The sequence below is a fragment of the Ovis aries genome, chromosome 23 (genome assembly GCF_016772045.2).
Source record: "Ovis aries strain OAR_USU_Benz2616 breed Rambouillet chromosome 23, ARS-UI_Ramb_v3.0, whole genome shotgun sequence".
Lineage (NCBI taxonomy): Eukaryota > Metazoa > Chordata > Mammalia > Artiodactyla > Bovidae > Ovis > Ovis aries.
The window spans coordinates 59,140,291-59,160,559 of NC_056076.1; the positions used below are offsets into that span (position 1 = coordinate 59,140,291).

The following is a 20,269-nucleotide window of genomic DNA, read 5'->3' on the forward strand; positions in this document are numbered from 1 at the left end:
ACCCAACTGTTCGGCCGCACACCTGGGTGTTGCTCCAGGACCTTGCTTCAGACAAGCTGCATTCAGCAAGAGCACTGAGGGGACCAGTTAGTGACTCCACGTCTACTGAGCTCAATGACTGCAGGACTCCAACTGTATACAAAGCACCTGAGACACTGCTTGGCCTCCACATTTTAGAATATTTATAAGGAGGCTGTATTAGAGTTGACCCACACGTCTCCAAAGATGGCAGAGGAATAGGACGGGAAGATCACTTTCTCCCTCACAAATTCCTCAGAACATTTCAACGCTGAGCAAACTCCACAAAACAACTTCTGTAGGCTGGCAGAGGACATCAGGCAACCAGAAAAGCAGACCATTGTCTTCAAAAACAGTGAACCTCTCTGAGTGTCCCTCAATGTGGAGAAACTTTTCATCTTTAACCTAGATGTTTTATCATCAGTGCTGTATAGATGGAGAAGTCTAGAGGCTACTGTAAAAATAAAACTGAAAACCAGAAGCAGGAAGCTTAAATCCAAAGCCTGAAAACATTAGAGAACTTGAATTCAGGGAACATTAAGCAATAGGAGCTCATCAAATGCTTTCATACCTACCGGAATTAAAAGTTCCTCAAAGGGATATAATTCTATACTTCAGTCTTAAAGAAGACTCTAATAATTCTATATGAAGATAGCTGAATACCTCAACAGTTTTGAATATTACGTTACCTCGCGTGGTTGACTTAATCACAGTTGGTGTGTTAATAAATCTAGTAGTGCAGCGCCACCTTGTGACCAAAATGCTCAACTGCATTATGTTGGATTTCCTTAAGAAGACCTTTATTTAAAAGGCTTGCTCGTGCAGCTGCTGGGGTCACCGGTAACTGGATCGACAGTGTCCACCAGTAGTGGGATAAGCCATCCCTGCCTTCCCAAGCCTGCCCGGGGACATTAGATTCTTTTGGTTTAAAGAAGGTTGAAAACCAGGACAGTCAGATAAACCGGGACCAACTGGTCCCTCTTACTAAGTACGAAGCGCTGCTTGGGCACTCAGGGTGCAGCAGCGGGTGAGACCGAGTCGCCGTCTGTGAGTGTGTGTTACGGCTGCGGGCAAGCGGACAAAGAGGCGGCACGCCCATGCAACGCACCAGGTCGCTGCAAGCTGCGCAGGTAAGCGGTTAGGCGAATGCGCGGAACCGAACGGAACCGAAAGGCGCTCGGCGGCTCTTTGCGCTTGAGTGCTTTACGGTGCAGGAGGTGACCCTGGAACCGGGAGCTGAATGGCGCGGGGGCGACGCGCCCCTGGAGACGGAAGGGAGAGCGCGCTGGGCAGGGAGCAGCGAGAGCCAGGGCCCTGGGGCGGGGACACGGGCGGCGCGCTTAGGGGACCGCAAGGAACCAACGTGACACGCGTTCAGTGGGTGTGTGGGTTTTCCAGGGCTTCCTCACAAATCTCCACAAACTAAGTAGCTTAAAATAACAGGAATTTTCCGCCTCGCAGTCTGGGGGCCAGAGGGCGGAGATCAAGCTTGGCAGCAGGCTGCACGTCCTCTGAAGACCCCAGGGAGGGTCCTTGCGGGCCCCCTTCCGGCTTCCGGGGGTCGCGGGAAACCCTGGAGCTCCGGGCTCCAGCCCAGCGCCGACGGCTCGGACTCCCCACCCGGTGTGCCGCCTGCATCTCAGCCTGCCCTGGCTCTTCCCTCTGCTTTAAGCGGGGAATCCGGCCTCTCTTCCCCAGCAACCCCCGTCCCCTGTCCCCTGCCCTGGCAAGACTGAAACAGGTCTCTGTTAACGCTCCCAGGATGCCTATCCCCCACTCAGAGAGCATCAACAAGGTGAAATGCCAGGGACTTTCCTCAGTGTCTTTTTTCTACTCTGGAATCAGTGTGTCCCATAATATAAAGAAGAATCCCCCTGCAACAGGTGATACCCCAGTTCCATCCCTAGGTCGGAAGATCCCCTGGAGAAGAGAGAAGCTGCCCACTCCAGGCTTCTTGGGCTTCCCTGGTGGCCCAGACAGTAAAGAATCTGCCTGCAATGTGGGAGACCTGGGTTCAATCCCTGGGGTGGGAAGATCCCCTCGAGGAGGGCATGGCAACCCACTCCAGCATTCTTGCCTGGAGAATCCCCATGAACAGAGGAGCCTGGTGGGTTACAGTCCATGGGGTCGCAAAGAGTCGGACATGACCCAGCGACTTTCTTTCTATGGATAAAATTAGCTTCGTTGTATCCTAAAATGCCTTGACTCATTTATTTTGCAGTTTACAACAGTAAAATCTGTCTGTTTTGGGTGGACAGACTTGCGAATTTTGACGCGTGTAGAGTCACAAAACCACTTCCACTGCCAAGACCCAGAGCAACCCATCAGCCCCCCAAATCCTGTCATGCGACCCCCTTTGTACATGTAGCCCTTTAAAGTAAGTTATTTGTTTTTCTTTATTCTGAGGCACTTGATCCATTTAATGATGAGTGCACCTTGAGCATTTATTTTGCACCTTAGAGAGATGGATCGGTGGCTCTCTGTAACACCAGTGTAAGAAATCCTATTACTCTGGGCCCACCACATCTCCAGCAGTGCCTTGTAATTGCGTCCAGCAGGGTTTAGTTTTCTCCTTGATTTCACTCCTTGGTTTTATGCACAGGAGCTCAGCTCTCTTTTATGTTTCTTCCACTTCTGCTCATAAAATAGTTATGGGTCTCCCCGCCCTTTGTACTGCTCTTTAAATGTGTTCAAGCGACTCTTAAAACACTGTGTCCAGAGTGAGACGCAGTGGACATAATACACCCTGGACCTAGCTGGGACGCACTGTCTTCCTCCCCAGATTCTGTCTAAGACCGCAGTGGCATTTTTTCTTTCCTCAGCAGTAATCCACTGTTTGCTTCCAATGAGTATCTGGTCAATGATACAATTAAAAAAAAAGAAATTAACGCAGGGCTGCTTGCTAGTTCTTTCAGTCCTTATGCTGTATACCTGGCATGGGGACTTTTGCATCTAAGGAAACATTTTATGTTTGATCTTTTGAATGTTTTCAGTGTAAAATTTGGCCGGAGTTCCAGCTTGCGGGTCTGCACTGTGTATGCCCTCCTCTTCCTCAGTTTTCCATGAAGGATGGAAGGGAGCCAGGCGTTTCCTGCTCCCTGCCTTGTCCCACCTCTCTTTAATCCCAACGCCCTTCCTCTCTTATTTGGTCCTGTCTCTTCACAGGCGTAAGATGCGGCAGCTGGTGTCACCCGAAAATGGAATGAGAAAGGAGGCAAAGAGGCTAGTGGAAAAAAAAAAAAAAAAACACCTTGGCGTATAATTGGGCTATTACCTTATTATGATATATTAGGCGAGATTTCGGAGTAGCATGGTCTGATCTAAAGAATAAGAGAAACGATCTATTAGCAATAGATCAGTACATAATGAGGTCCGTGTAAAAATGGGGAGGAATAGATTGGATTAAACAATAGGGATCTCTTACTCTATTGATACTATGTTTAAAATCGGTAGCTAATGGGAACCTGCTGTTCAGCACAGGGAACTCTGCTCTGTGGTGACCCAAATGGAAGGAAATCCAGAGAAGAGGGGAGAGATATAAACATGGGCTTCCCTGCTGGTTGAGACCATAAAGAATCTGCCCACAGTGTGGGAGACCTGGGTTCGAACCCTGGGTTGGGAGGATCCCCTGGAGGAGGGAAAGGCTACCCACTCCAGTATTCTTGCCTGGAGAATCCCATGGACAGAGGAGCCTGGCGGGCTACAGTCCATGGAGTTGCAAAGAGTCGGACAGGACTGAGCGACTGTGCACAGCACACACACACACACACACACACACAGCTGCCGCGTTTGGCTGTGCAGCAGAAACTAGCACGACATTGCCAAGCAACCACCCTCCAATAAAAATTAACAACAACCTCTATTTTCCAAAGAAAAAGTTACACAAATTCTGCTTGTCTCCCTTACATGTGTGTTTTAGTAAGAATGCAGAGAACATTTTATAGGACTTATTTTTAGGGTATTCTGTAAGCTTCTGAGTGCAGAGTTCCAAAGAATAGAAGGAGAGATAAGAAAGCCTTCCTCAGCGATCAGTGCAAAGAAATCGAGGAAAAGAACAGAATGGGCAAGACTAGAGAGCTCTTCAAGAAAATTAGAGATACCAAGGGAACAGTTCATGCAAAGATGGGCTCAATAAAGGACAGAAATGGTATGGATCTAACAGAAGCAGAAGATAGTAAGAAGAGGTGTATTAATACACAGAAGAACTGTATAAAAAAGATTTTCATGGCCAAGATAATCACGATGGTGTGATCACTCACCTAGAGCCAGACATCCTGGAATGTGAAGTCAAGTGGGCCTTAGAAAGCATCACTACCAACAAAGCTAGTGGAGGTGATGGAATTCCAGCTGAGCTATTTCAAATCCTGGAAGATGATGCTGTGAAAGTGCTGCACTCAATATGCCAGCACATTTGGAAAACTCAGCAGTGGCCACAGGACTGGAAAGGTCAGTTTTCATTCCAATCCCAAAGAAAGGCAATGCCAAAGAATGCTCAAACTACCGCACAATTGCACTCATCTCATATGCTAGTAAAGTAATGCTCAAAATTCTTCATGCCAGGCTTCAGCAATACGTGAACTGTGAACTTCCAGATGTTCAAGCTGGTTTTAGAAAGGGCAGAGGAACCACAGATCAAATTGCCACCATCCGCCGGATCATGGAAAAAGCAAGAGAGTTCCAGAAAAACATCTATTTCTGCTTTATTGACTATGCCAAAGCCTTTGACTGTGTGGATCACAATAAACTGTGGAAAATTCTGAAAGAGATGGGCATACCAGAGCACCTGACCTGCCTCTTGAGAAACCTGTATGCAGGTCAGGAAGCAACAGTTAGAACTGGACATGGAACAACAGACTGGTTCCAAATAGGAAAAGGAGTACGTCGAGGCTGTATATTGTCACCCTGCTTATTTAACTTCTATGCAGAGTACATCATGAGAAATGTTAGGCTGGAAGAAGTACAAGCTGGAATCAAGATTGCCAGGAGAAATATCAATCACCTCAGATATGCAGATGATACCACCCTTATGACAGAAAGTGAAGAGGAGCTAAAAAGCCTCTTGATGAAAGTGAAAGAGGAGAGTGAAAAAGTTGGCTTAAAGCTCAACATTCAGAAAACGAAGATCATGGCATCTGGTCCCATCACTTCATGGGAAATAGGTGGGAAACAGTAGAAACAGTGTCAGACCTTATTTTTTTGGGCTCCAAAATCACTTCAGATGGTGACTGCAGCCATGAAATTAAAAGACCCTTACTCCTTGGAAGGAAAGTTATGACCAACCTAGATAGTATATTCAAAAGCAGAGACATTACTTTGCCGACTAAGGTCCGTCTAATCAAGGCTATGGTTTTTCCTGTGATCATGTATGGATGTGACAGTTGGACTGTAAAGAAGGCTGAGCACTGATGAATTGATGCTTTTGAGCTGTGGTGTTGGAGAAGACTCTTGAGAGTCCCTTGGACTGCAAGAAGATCCAACCAGTCCATTCTAATGGAGATCAGTCCTGGGTGTTCTTTGGAAGGACTGATACTAAAGCTGAAACTCCAATACTTTGGCCACCTCATGCGAAGAGTTGACTCATTGGAAAAGACTCTGATGCTGGGAGGGATTGAGGGCAGGAGGAGAAGGGGACGACCCAGGATGAAATGGCTGGATGGCATCATTGACTCGATGGACTTGAGTCTGAGTGAACTCCGGGAGTTGGTGATGGGCAGGGAGGCCTGGCGTGCTGCGACTCATGGGGCCGCAAAGAGCCGGACATGACTGAGCGACTGAACTGAAGCGATTCCTATCTATCATCTATTTAATTTTGTTGTAAAACACAACACGAGATCGATCCTCTTGACAAGTTAAAAAATCCACAACACAGTACTGTTAACCACAGGCATAACATTGTACTGCAGAACTTACTCGTCTGGCATAACTGAAGGTATACGGTCCCTTTGATTTAAACATTTTTGATAACAGTGTGTGGTTAGAACCGTTGCTTTCATACCAAACGTATTATTTACTCTAGTTTCAGAACCAGGTATGTTTATTAAACACCAAAGGCATTTTATTTCCTATGAAATTATTCTGAATATATAAAATAAGAAAATAAGATACACACACATGTGCTACTACCCAGATCTTACAAATAACACTTTTGTTACATTTGCCTCAGATCTTGGAAACAGAAAACAAAACATTTCACAGGTTGAGTCAAAGCTCTCTCTGTGTCCCTGTGAGCCCCCTTCAGATTCACTCACCCGCCCCCCTCCTCCCCCGCTGCAGTAACTAGCTGTCATTATTACCGTAATGATTCATATAGCCCTGTTCATTCATCCCGGCTGCCGTATCACATTTCATTTATGAATATTCCAAATTTAAATGTTTCCCTCTTGGTGATTACTTAGATGATTTTGGAAAAAAAAATTTGATACTAAGAAGCTGCTGCTGTAAACACATATATATGTCCTTTAGGTCCTAGGTGGTCCGGTGTCTGCTCTTCAAAGAGCTTGTGAACATCTCTGGTGTCACCAGCAGCTCATTTACCTGCGTACGCTACGCCTTTGCACACTCTTGGCGCTGTCAGTCTTTAAATTTTGGTCGATGTTATGAATGCGAAGCCAGAGATTGCTGTTTTCCATATGTTCACTGTCTTTTTTCTTTTTCTTTTTTTTTTTTTAAAAAAACAACGTTATATTGAAGTGTAATTGACTTATTGCCGGGGGCCAGCGTGAGGAATTCCGCCCATGGCAAAGGTCATGAGGAACGAGGCTTGGCATACGCAAAGGCGTGATCAAGCCTCAGGAAACCCCCTGTTCCCGAGCATCAACCCCAAAACCAGAGTCTGTTTTATGCTCTCACCTACACCTCTGACTTTACGGGGGCTCTCCCCCATAACCGTTTCTCTCTGAGAAGGAGTAAACGTGCAGCTCCAAGGCAATAAAAATTCTTGGGCGTGACAAGAGTGTTTCAGCTTACGGACTCCTCTGAAGGTGATCTAGCCCACCTGTATAGGTTTGTCCGGCCACATGTGATTGCTTACAGCCTCCCAACCTGAGAGGCACGAGATGTTTTAGACTTACTAAAGGCAAATTATTTTGGGAGTTAAAATTATTAGTATAGTGTGTTGGTTAGGAATTATTTGGTGAAGGGTTCTTCATTTGTTGTGTCAATAATTGTTGCTAATTCCCTGCGCTGGGTTGGGACAAGGATGTCTCAGGTCAAACCTCTCTGCTGACAGACTAGCTTGTGTGACAGGATTATCCTTACTGCCGCCACTAGGCACATGATTGTTTACTACCTCTCAACCATAAACAGCACAGAGAGTTTTGGAGTATTTTGAGAGTCTTAATTAGCATAGGACTTTTTCTTCTTGTTGAGTCAATGATCGCCGCCAGGCCTCTATATCCTTAGGCACCTGGGAATATATTAATCAATGTATTTGGAATATAGCAAAGGAACTATGGTAGTTTTTGATGTTAGCAATACTAGACTTTTTGAGTTAATGGATTTTCTCTTTTGTAATAGATCACTGTACTTATATATCACTGTGTCCTTGCTGTGTAAGAATGTAACTTTATCATATCTTAAGACTAAATAGATCTTAAGGGGAGCATTGGTGAAAGGATTTTCATTTGTTGGGTTGATGTTTGCTGCTAAATCTCCATGTTCCCTACCCTTATAATGAATATAACTAGCATATAGGAAGAAATAAGTATTAACCTTTAAGCATATAGGAGAAATAAGTATTAACCTTTAAGACTAATCATGTTAACCTTGGGTTGAATAAATTCCTTTCTTGATTGTAACTCACTACACCCTCACCCTATAGGAATGTAACTTTATTTGGAGGGTGGTGCCTGGTTTAAGAAAAAACACCCTTGGAAGAAATAAGTTTTTTTGGTTATCAGAAAGAAAGGATCATAAAATGTAAGCAGGTCTCACTCATGGCCAGAAGATGATGTAATATCCCTAAGACCTTTTTTTTTTATACATTTATGTGAAGCACCTGATTTTGACAAAGGTCAGGACTGCTGACCCCCACGTGACTCTGTATTCATCCCTATGTGTAACAAAAGGTATATAAGCAAACCCAAAAATAAAGAAATCGGTTCAGTTTCCAGAAAGACTAATTCCCCCATGTCGCTTCTTTCTTGCTCCCGTTTTTCTGGCTGAATTCCCATCTGGAGCATGGATGCTATTTCTCGTAATCCAAGTTATTCAGCCTCCTTTTCTCCACTGATCTTCCTACTACACTATCCATTTCTAATCTCTCTATATCTGTGATTAAATATGTATTTTTCCAAAGACGCCGACTCCGTCCCCACCTTCGAATCACCCTGGATCCACCGGGGCTGGACCCCGGGAACTTATGATTGTTAATTTCAGGTGTACAGCAAATTGATTAAGTTGTACTATATGTATTTATTTTTTATCAGATTCTTTTTCATTATAGGTTTTATTACAAGATATTGAATATAGTTCCCTGTGCCATACAGAAGGTCCTTATTGTTCTTCTGTTTTATATAGAGAACTTTTCACTTTCTTAACATCAGTTTTATTGAGATAAAACTTACATACTATACAAATAACTCTTTAAAAAGCATACACTTTGGTAGTTTTACTTATTTTCACTTTTCAGTGGTGTCTTTTTTCATACAGAGTTTTCAGGGATTGATGTAAACTGATTGAGCTTCACCACCGCCCCCCCCCCCCAACACTTTACTGTTTACGCTTTTTGTATCTTAATGCAAGATTTCCTTCCTGAACACAATTTGAAAAGGTTATTCTCCTACATTTTCTTCTGGAATTTAAAATATTTTGCTTTTCACGTTTAGGTTTTTAGTTCCCCTAGAATAGACTTTTATGTATGTTATGAACTAAGGGATTTACACTTAAAAAAAATTACAGATAAACAATTGATCTGAATTAAAAAATTTTTTTTAATTTAAAATTTTTGTAATTTAAAACAAAAAAATACAGATAAACAACTGATCTAAAAGTGTTTGAATAGTTCATTCTTTCCCAGTGATTTGCAATGTTAGTTCAGTGATATTTTGTGTTTCTATATATTTACTTTATAAAATGTTTTAACTACCTTTTTGTCTTTACTGTGTCCAAATCTCAAAGTCTTAATCATTAGGCTTTATAATGGAATTTCTTAGAGCAAGGACATCCCCTATCTTTCTAGTGAAAATGTTTGATTTCTTGGCTCTTCGCTCTTCCAAATAAAGTTTAATGCTGGCTTGCCAAGTTCCATACAAAGCTTTAATAAAATTTATAATGAAATTTATTGAGCTCCTAGATTAATCTAGAGAGAATCACCATGTTCATTACAGTGGGTCTTCCTAACCATGGTTCATCTATTTGGCAGCTTTATTAGTTTCTGCCCCTGCTTCCAACTTGAGATGAACATGCAAATACGGCCATTTGTCTTTTAGTTCTTTCTCTTTTCCTTTCTTTGTTTCTTTTTTTTTAATTAGCCATTTGTTTTATTTGCATAAAATACAGTTCTACCTTTTCTTATTTTTACTACATTATTACAGAAATGCCAGTTTAAGTACTTGAGTCCATTGGTCTTTTATGATTTTCTTTGGGGCTTAAAATCTAAGAAAAGTTATAATTTCACTATAGTATGATAAACACAATATTTTGAATAATTTTCCAAAGAATGTCCAGATTTAAATCTTGATCATTGTTACATTTCTAGAAAGTTAGTTATAATAACCTGAAGGTAATTTTCTGGGAGAGCCATTTAAAAATAGCATTAAACTGGGTAAAAATATTTCACAAAGATAAGTGCTTTACATATTGTACAATGAAAGCTAGACATGGATACAAGTGGTAATCTTTTGTGCCTTAGTTTTAAAGCACCCTAGAACCAAGACGATTGATAACAGCCAGGGAATTAAGACAAGATTAATATATTCATTCTTAAATTCCATTATAGTGTGAGAAAAGATCGGTTTGAGAGTTTTGGGCTTTATTTTGTTTCACTGAGTGAAATTTATTTGGTGGATTATAGGATTCTATAGGAGTTCTGATGACCACATTGTTGCTGTTGTTGTTCAGTTGCTAAGTTGTGCCTGACTCTTTGCGACCCCATGGACTGCGGCACGCCAGGGTTTCCTATCCTTCACTATCTCCCTGAATTTACTCAAACTCATGTCCATCGAGTGAGTGATGCCATCCAACCATCTCATCCCCTGTTGCCCCCTTCTCCTCCTCCCTTCAATCTTTTCTAGCATCACGGTCTTTTCCAATGAGTCAGCTCTTTGCATCAGGTGGCCAAAGTATTGGAGCTTCAGCTTTAGCATCAGTCCTTCCAATGAATAATCAGGGTTGATTTAATTTAGGATGGACTGGTTTGATCTCCGTGATGGCCAACAGGCTCTCAAGAGTCTTCTCCAACACCACGGTTCGAAAGCATCAGTTCTTCGGCACTCAGCCTTCTTTATGGTCCAACTCTCACATCCGTACATGACTACAGGAAAAACCATAACTTTGACTATATGGACCTTTCTCGGTAAAGTAATGTCTCTGTTTTCTAATATGCTGTCTAGGTTGGTCATAGCTATTCTTCCAAGGAGCAAGCGTCTTTTAATTTTGTGGCTGCAGGCACCGTCTGCAGTAATTTTGGAGCCCAAGAAAGTGAAATATGGCACTGTTTGCACACTTACCCCATCTGTTTGCCATGAAGTGATGGGACTGGATGCTATGATCTTGGTTGTTTACTGAGGGTCTCGTGCAGGCCAGTCTCGGCAGCGGTGTGAAAGCTCACACAGGCCTGCCCAGACAGACCACGTGACCTTGGCTTCTCTTTTCCAACAGAGCTACACTTAAGTGCAACTGACATTGACCTAATGTGAGTGGCTAGTGGGATTAACCTTCCAAATGTGTGTTTGCAATTATTAACTGGGACTGTCATCAGAAATCAGTCTCTGATTTGTGGTTTATTCCTGGGAAATATTTTAAGCTGCGTAGATTTTTAGAGACAAGGAGATGTAGGTTCTGATCCCCGGGATGGGAAGATCCCTGGGGGAGGAAATGCCAACCCACTCCAGGATTCTTGCCTGGAGAATCTCATGGGCAGAGGAGCCTGGCGGGCTACAGTCCATGGGGTCACACAGAGTCAGACACAGCTGAGCACACTCACAGCCCTCCAGTACGTCTCTGGAGGATAACTTCTGGAAGAAGGCGTCCCTTCACTCATTTCTTCTCTACCCAGGAGCTCTACGCTGAATGGAGCTACAAAGTGTGGAGAGACCCTCTCCGGGCACGTCTCATACTGCGTGTCCCAAACAAGCCATGTGGGGTTCCGGGGCTGGCAAGGCGTGTGACAGAGAGGAGTCGAGGCTGGAAGGGATTCTTAGGTGGAGAGAAACCTGAAGGACAAGGTTGGACGCAGAAACTCAGGACCTGACACTTGAACAGAGAGGCCAAAGCACGATGTCCAAGTGCTAGAGGGAAAGCTGGTCTTCATCTCAGTTCACTGGGCAAGTGAAAGGAGCTGAAAGCCTGTGCCCTTAAGACAATAGTGTTTTTTCTTTCCAATTATTTTTTGAGATTAACGGTGTTTTTTTCCCAAAGGAAAAAAGCAAATCCTTTTTGAAAACTCCCTCAATCAATGTGCTCAGCCTTGTAGCAAGTGTTAGCCGCGGCCTGCGCGACCTTTCGATGCGGCTCGGACTCTTGCTGCGGCGACAGGCTCGGGGGCGCAAGCTCCGGCGGGCTCAGGCTCCGGCGGGCTCAGGCTCCGGCGTAGCTGCTCCACGGGACGTGGGACCTTAGGTCTTGACCAGGGATGGAACCTGTGTCCCCTGCATTGCAAAGTGGAGTTTGAACCACTGGACCACAGGGAAGTCCCAGAAAGAGGCAAATTCTTGTCTTGGGCTTAGAACAGTATCTCATACATAGGCTTGGCAAATGTTGATTTAATGAATTTATCAAAGTTCATAAAGATTCCCATTTCCATTATGTAACATGCAAGTTAAAACTGTCATGCACTCAGATTTTGCTTGGTTTTATTGTTCCTGAAAGAATAATGAATAATAAGAGGATAACCCTGCTTCTGTTTTAAAAGCCAGCATCAGTAAAGATGTTTTAATATTTTGAAGGTTTTGAAGGCATAGTCTCTTCCTCCCACCTTCATGAGCAGAAGGCATTTTGATTCTCTGCTGGTGACGATGAAACTTACGAAAGTGCCTCCTCATCTTTATGAGGACTAATTCCAACCTTCAAAACAGTTTTTAATCTTTTAACTTACAAAGTCACAACTATCTGGATGCTCTTCCTTTTATTTTAAACAGCTGCAAGCACGCTTGTACTTGGTCATGACTGTCAACGCATCGAATAAAGAAATTCCTAATCCTACGTTCAAAGTGAAAGTGAAGTCTCAGTCTTGTCCGACTCTTTGTGACTCCATGGACGATAGCCTACCAGGCTCCTCTGTCCATGGGATTTCCAGGAAAGAGTATTGGAGTGGGGTGCCATTTCCTTCTCCAGAGGTATTTCTAACCCAGGGATCGAACTCGGGTCTCCTGTATTGCAGGCAGACATTTTACCGTATCATTTTCTGCAGAAATGATTTTAAATACATTTCTTCTAAAAGGAGAGTGGAAAAGGCTCTTTTATTGTTTTTCCAGAATGAAGTCATACTTGTACAGTTTGACATAGCACACGCCATAACACACTTGGAGATAAACTCTTTGCATTTGGACATAGAAGACTCACATTTTATAAAAATCGTTTTCTGGGTTTCCACTCTGCTTTTGTTAGGATGACTCATTTTGTCCTTTATTCTGGGAAGTCTTAATGCAAATGTTTGAGTAAAGAAGAAGTGAAAGCTACATGCCCTTTACGATCCAGAACAGTGAAAGAGCTTTTTAGAGCCGATGTTCCTTGCATATTTATAAGTGTGAAATCCAAATGCAGCAACTTTCCTTTTTGTCTGTGATAAAAGTCACTCTGACTACTGAAAGCGGGAAGAAAGTCTAATTTTCTGTGGGCGCTGACCTTTTCTTCTCTTCTCTTTTTCTCCCTGTCAGCTTCTTCTGGTGGAAATTTTGGCACAGTATAATAAAAAATAGAAAGATTCGAGAGGTAGCCGTGACCTCAAGTGTGCTGGCTGAGGTTGCCCTGATAGAATACAAAGAAGTGCACTCTTGGTTAATGGTGAGCTAATGTTAGTACTGAAATGTCAAAACCTGCGGTCTTTCTTCTTGGGCATTATGAGCGTCCCAGTGGTGAGGGTCAGTCTAGCGCCCTTTTGGACATAATTACTTCCGTCATCCACGGTGCTGAATGATCTCCCTTGTTCTTGGTGAAGTTTTTACATTTTCTAGGACTCTTTGACCTATCCAGGTTTTCAGTTTTCAGCAAACAATTCCTCAGTAGTCAGAAAACCCAATTCCTTAAACGTAGCACAGAGAAGAGATTAAGTGAAGAAAAATTCCACAGCTGGTATAAGGTAGGGAGCTCAGGGGGCTGCTCTGTGATGACTAGAGGTGTGGATGGGCAGGGGTGGGAGAGGGGCTCAGGAGGGCGGGGTTGTGTGCACTCTCAGCTGATTCACGCTGCTGTGCAGTAGAAACCAACACTGTGAACAGTTATCCTCCAATCAACAATCCATCTGAAAGAAAGATTAAAAGAATGCCACAGCTAATAGTGGGAGAACAGGACTCACTCCAGTCTCATTTAAAAATAAGGCAGCTCCATATTCTGGTATAGTTTATGTCCGATAAACTGTGCCCATTAAAAACACATACTTCAATTATTTTTGAAGACTTTATATGCCCCTGTGGACTACCACCAAGATCAAGACCACTTTCATCACGTACAATTGTTCCCGTGTTCTAACCCAGCCCCCACTCCCCTTGGGCCTAGTCCTGAACAGTAACTCATCTGCTTTCTGTCCCTATACATTGTTGCTGCTGCTGCTAAGTCGCTTCAGTCCTGTCTGACTCTGTGCGACCCCATAGACGGCAGCCCACCAGGCTCCTCCGTCCCTGGGATTCTCCAGGCAAGTACACTGGAGTGGGTTGCCATTTCCTGCTCCAATGCATGAAAGTGAAAAGTGAAAGCGAAGTCACTCAGTCGTGTCCCACTGTTCGCGACCCCATGGACTGCGGCCCACCAGGCTCCCCCGTCCATGGGGTTTTCCAGGCAAGAGGACTGGAGCGGGGTGCCATTGCTCTATAGATTAGACTTGTCTTCTTTGGAGTGTAATAAAATGGAGTCATGCCGTATGCCAGTCACCTTGTTTGCCTTCCTTTTCTTTGCCACTTGCAGGTCACTCTCATCACCGAAGGTGGGGACCGGGAGAGATGCGGGCTTTGGCTTCTTTATACACATTGCATCAGGGCTTCCCGGCGGCTTAGCATACGCCCGCCATGAGGAGCCACAGGTTCGATCTCTGGAGGCAGGTTCGAGCCCTGTGTCAGGGAGATTGCCTGGAGGAGGGCATGGCAACCCACCCCAGTGTTCTTGCCTGGAGAACCCCGTGGACAGAGGAGCCTGGTGGGCTACAGTCCAAAGGGTTGCAAAGAGCCGGACACGACGGAAGAGACTGAGCGTGCGTGGTCGCACGCACGCGCACACGTCCCGCCTCTGTCTGCAGGCCCCAGTCTCTCCTTGCTCTTTTCCACTTACATCCGTCTTTACTTTCTGAGGGCCAGCCCCACTCACTCCAGGCCCTGGCACTAGAAGTAAACGCTCTCCACGGACTGTTTAACCAGTTCCCACAATTCCATGAGGTCCAATTGCTACGATAAATCCTTTCTTACATAGATCACTCCTGCTGGCTCCGTTTCTCTGATTAAACTTTGATTGACATGCCAGGTATGGTAGTGTTTGAACTTTCAGCCGTTTGTAATGAATCTTCTTACCAAGCAAATTGTTTTTCTATCAAGTATCAGGTGGAGTTAAAAAAAAAACAAAACATGGTCACACTTTAAACAGATATTGCTCAGATATTAGTGCAGGAGCGATTTCTGGCCCTGCTGTGAGGGCCGGTAAAGAGACCTCTTGAGTTTCCTTGCTTCTCTTCCTTCATTGCCGGGGGCCAGAGTGAGGAACCCAGCCCGTGGCAAAGGTCGTGGGGAAGGAAGCCTGATTAAACACAGGGCGTGATCAGGCTTCAGCGGTTCCCCCTGGAATTTCCTGAGCATCCACCCCAAAAAACCAGAGTCTGCCTGCTTTACTGTGTTATGCTTTCCACCGACTCTTCTGACATTAACAGGGGGCTGTCCCCCCACCACCTTTTTCTGGAAAAATTTAATTTAGAGCTTTTAGATAATAAATCTCCTGGGCATAATAAGAGTGTTTCAATCCAAAACCCCCCTCTGATGGCTTTCTAGCCTGCCTGCCAGACTCACAGCTGTGCATGTGATTGCTTGTGGCTTCCCGACCGTGAGAGGCACAGGAAGCTTAAAACATCCTAGGAATGTAGGGGCTTCCGAGGAGTCAAAATCATTAGAATAGGACTGATTAAAGGTTTCATTTGTTGAGCCAATACTTGCTGCCAAATTTTCATATCTTTTATTTGTAGATATAGTCAGTATATAGAAAAAACAGATAGTAGCCCTGGCATTAGCAACATTAGATCTTTGAGTTAAGTACTTTCTTTGTTATAACCCACTGCACCTTTGTTCTACAGGAATGTAACTTTATTTAGTACTTTGAGGGTGATGCAGAGTAAAGAAACACCTCTAGGGAAAAAGAGTTTTCTGGTTGATAGACATTTATCTAGGAAGAGAGCCATAAAAATGTTAACAGGCCTCTTGGCCAGAAGATAATGTAAACCACCTGAGACCTTTTGTATACCGGAAGGTATGCAAAAAGCAAGCCTGGTCTCAATGAGGGTCAGGACTGCTGCCCCTGCATAACTCTGCATATTCCACTATTTCTTTATGTACAACTTAGGGTATATAAGCTTCTTTTGAAAATAAAGTCTTGAGTCTTGCACCAATGCTGGCCTCCCCCATGTCGTTCTTTTCTCTCCTTTTCTGGCTGAATTCCCATCTGGAGCGTCGAGGCTCGCCAAGTCTACTTACTTGCCCTGGCTTCTAAGATCCACGTGAGAGGGAACCCAAGGTGGGGCACCCTCCGCTATTCAAGTGGATGCTGGCAGCCTAACGTAGATGGTGCAAACCTCTTGTCTCGAGGTTTTATTAGTTTTCCACGTAAACCAAGTTATTCAGCATCTTTTTCTCCACCAATATTTCCTACTACACTATCCGTTTCTAATCTGTCTCTATATCTGTAGTTAAATAAGTTTTTCCCTAGGATGCCGACTCCATCCCTCCTTTGAATTCCCTGGATCCACCAGGGCTGGACCCCGGCACTTCATTGTTCTTTTCTTGTCTTCCTATTCCCCACCCCCTGCCTTTGCCCTAGGTTTACATTTTAATTACCTAATTAAAACATTTATTGAGTGCCTATGGTATGAGTAGGGTTCCGTGGTGGCTCAGATGGTAAAGAATCTGCCTGCAAAACAGGAGACCCTGGGCTCGATCCCTGGGTCAAGAAGGGAAAGGTAACCCACTCCAGTCTTCTTGCCTGGAGAATCCCATGGACAGAGGAGCCTGGAGGGCTAGAGTCCACGGCGTTGCAGAGAGTCAGACACAACTGAGCGACTGACACTTTACTGTGTGAGTACCGCATCGTGCCAGCGTATCAGACATTGTGCTAGAAGATACCCGCAGAGTGGGAACAGAATATGGTCTGATGTTGGTCCCCTTGGAGACCTTTGTGAAACCAAGGAGCATATGCAGGTCTGGAATTACAGTTTCCTTCAGATCTATGGGGGAAAAAGTATCTATAAAGAAATCTACAGTATGTTCTTGATGTCCGGTAAAAAAACAGGAAAAGTTATTTCTTGGCAATGGAGCGAGTCACCCACTCACTGCGTCTCCCAGTACCTCATCTCCTATGGGGCTGTAGTTTCTATAGCCCAGGCAAAGCCCCAGAACTTCGCACGCGAAACACGATTTATCCCGGAACTTCTAGTCTAGCTAAACCACGTATTTATTTTTCTCTGACATTTCAAAGAATGCCTTCAGAGTTTCTTCTCATTACCACCAGGGAGTAAATCTATTAGAATAAATTTCTCATAATGCTAATTCATAGGCGATCTTGATTGATGTTACGCTAGATAACCAGCTTTAATTCCAAACTGTAAGAGAAAAAGTAGGTCTTTAGTTTTGATGGGTCAAATGACTTGGTTGCCAGCACCAGATTTGTGACCATCTCCAATGCCGACCTTCTTTGGCTGAGTGACCTTAAGGGTTTTTTTTTTTTTTTTTCCCCTGCCCTGTGGAGCTTTTGGGATCTTAGCTTCCTCACCAGGGACTGAGCCCCGGCCCCCGACAGTGGAGTGTGGCGTCCCAGCCACTGGGCCAGGAGAAGTCCCAAGAGCTTGCTCTCCGTCCTGGCGCTGCTCGGTTTCTCATTGCGCCCGCGTCTTTCAAATTTCTGTATTTCTTGTGCTTTGTAAATGTTAAAATCAACCTATTTTCTTAGAAAACATACATGGCCATTCAAAAGGAACAAAGCCCCACTCTAAACATAGTTTTTTACATTAGCAAATTCCTTTCCAGTCACTTTCACAGGAGTACCTGTTTCACAGATAGATTAAATAATAAATCGCACACTATTTAGCCGAAGAAACAAGTAGGGACAAGTTACTATGACTGCCCAGTAGATGGCGCCAGATCCCACGTTACCAACCGGCCCCTTCGGAAACTGTGCCGGGATTTCCTAAATCTGCTGCTGCTGCTGCTGCTGCTAAGTCGCTTCAGTCGTGTCCGACTCTGTGCGACCCTGTAGACGGCAGCCCACCGGGCCCACCCCTCAATCCCTGGGACTCTCCAGGCAAGAATACTGGAGTGGGTTCCCATTTCCTTCTCCAATGCATGGAAGTGAAAAGTCAAAGTGAAGTCGCTCAGTCGTGTCCGACTCTAGCAACCCCATGGACTGCAGCCCACCACGCGCCTCCGTCCATGGGATTTTCCAGGCAAGAGTACTGGAGTGGGGTGCCATTGCCTTCTCCGTTCATAAATCTGGCAGCCTCTTGTTTCTTTGAGGAGGAGCGAAATGTCTGCACATTTTTTTGTTCAACAGTCATGTAGCCCAAAGCTTTATGCTTTAGAATCCCACGCACTTAAGGGATGGTTCTTTTTGAGGGCATTTTTTAAAAGGTTTTAATACTTGCGGAAAGTCTATAAATAAAAAGTACTCTTCAGAGGTACTTAAGCGTTCAAGGAAAAATGTACACACTCTAGAGCTCTGAAATACTTTTGAGTGATAACAGTACAACATCGCTTGTGACCTGTGTATGGATGAGAATGATTTTTTTTTAAATTGAGGTATTGTTGATTAACTGTGTTAGTTTCAAGTGTACAACAAAGAGATTGATTCAGTTACACACACACACACACACACACATATACATATATATATATATTTTCAGTGTATTTTTCCTTATAAGTTATTATAAAACATTGAGCATAATTCTCTGTGAGGCTGATTTTTTTAGGTGTTTAAAAAAAGTTTTCATCTTTTCACACTGTTCCCACGAGCTCTAAATCTGCTGCTCGCTGCGGGCTATGCTTCTGGGCCTTGCGCAGATGGAGTGACAAGACAGTAACTTGCTGCCGAGGTGGTGGTTTCTTTTTGTAGCAGCAGCTCCAAGTGGGGAGTAACGTAAATGTCATGCTTGGGTGATTGAACAGAACTGTTCTAGTAACTAACCCGGATTAACAGTTTAGCACATCAGTGTGCACAATGCGATTGTATCAACACTTTCCAGTTTTTTACATAATTGAACAGTGCTTGGGGGTTTTGTATGAATATTTTTGGAAAGTGCTGTTTTGAGCATCTTTAAAAATGTGTGACTTTATATTCTGAGCATCACTCTTTGCTTTGTACATTAAGGATATATTAATATTTACATTGGGGGAAGTTAAAATAACAAAAGTAATATTATTCTGCCTTCATATGTGGCCATTTGACTGACATTTGACTCTTATAAGAGCTATTGGAATATTTGCATTACAAGTAGCTGTTCTTTACTTCTCTTTAGCTAAGTAGTCATGTTGTTACCCTGTGTACTTAGTATTCCATAGGTGAGCCACCTCCACGGGGTTTATAGTTAGCTATTTGTTTCTTAGTACATATTCTTATCTAAATCATATGGAAATTCACTTTGATATATAGCTGAACTTTCCAGCAAAGTAAACTTATTTTTTAACCAAATATGTCAACATAAAAAGCTATGTTATTTGAAACCTTCTTAGGTATTTCCTACTTTCAAAATAACTAAATATTTATAATATCTTCCTTTGACGAGATGCTCCACTTTATAATATTAGTCATCATCTTCTTATTTGCTGCTTGCTTCTCAATTAACATTCCTACAGAGTGCCTGTGACTTATGGTTTTGTGTGTTTTATCATCTAGGTAATCTAACTACAAAAGTTATTTAATAATCAGTATGGCATAGATACGGATATCAGAATGCATGCTATAATCAGTATGGCGTAGATACAGATATCAGAATGCATGCTGGCTGAAAATACCTGCCTAACCATGCCATGGTCTACTAGCTGAATATCAGCATCTTACTTTACTTCCTATGAATAGTCTGACTCACCAAATGGCACTCTGAATATTAGTCTGAGTCCCAGATACTTTGGTTTTGTCAGAAGAACTTGCTGCGGGGATAATGTAAGTATTCTGGGTCCCACTGAGAGGAGGCATTTCCTCTTTGTTACGGATGAATGAAGTGGCATTTAGTCTACTGGAGTCGTGAGAGTTTAGCGACTGGCCTGGAAGCCTGAGGGTCAGCTCCATTACAGCAAACTCTCCAAGCTGTGAGGCCCTTCCAGAGAAACCAGCTTACCCCATCCTGCTACACCTGACATCTCTCTCTCTCTCCTCTTTCTTTGGCTGAGGTATGTGGGATCTTAATTCCTGCACCCTGTGTCGGAAGTGCGGAGTCCAAACCAGGAGCACCAGGAAGTCCTGTCACACCTCTCTCTTGCTTTGCTACTGTCATCAGCAGAGATTGATGAAACCTGAAGGATGCCTTGTGGGAAATCCTCAACACTGACCACAGAAAGAAGTGTGGGAAATCCTCAACACTGACCACAGAAAGAAGTCAAGTGGGTTCTTTAGGATGAGATTCATTTCAAAATAGCTTAACAGAGGCTTTTAACTCAGAATAGCAGGGTTGCTGGGTTCCCTGGTGTCTCAGAAGGTGAAG

At 43.8% G+C, this 20,269-nt stretch overlaps 1 long non-coding RNA gene across 2 annotated transcripts in view; it reads left to right on the plus strand.

The window, feature by feature from the left end:
• Nucleotides 1-849: 849 nt before the first annotated feature.
• Nucleotides 850-20,269, plus strand: part of LOC121817744 (uncharacterized) — a 121,995-nt gene continuing 102,575 nt past the window's right edge. For both annotated transcript variants that reach the window (XR_009598270.1, XR_009598271.1), the window contains exon 1: nucleotides 850-1,148. This is a non-coding gene — a long non-coding RNA (uncharacterized LOC121817744). The remainder of the gene's footprint in view (nucleotides 1,149-20,269) is intronic.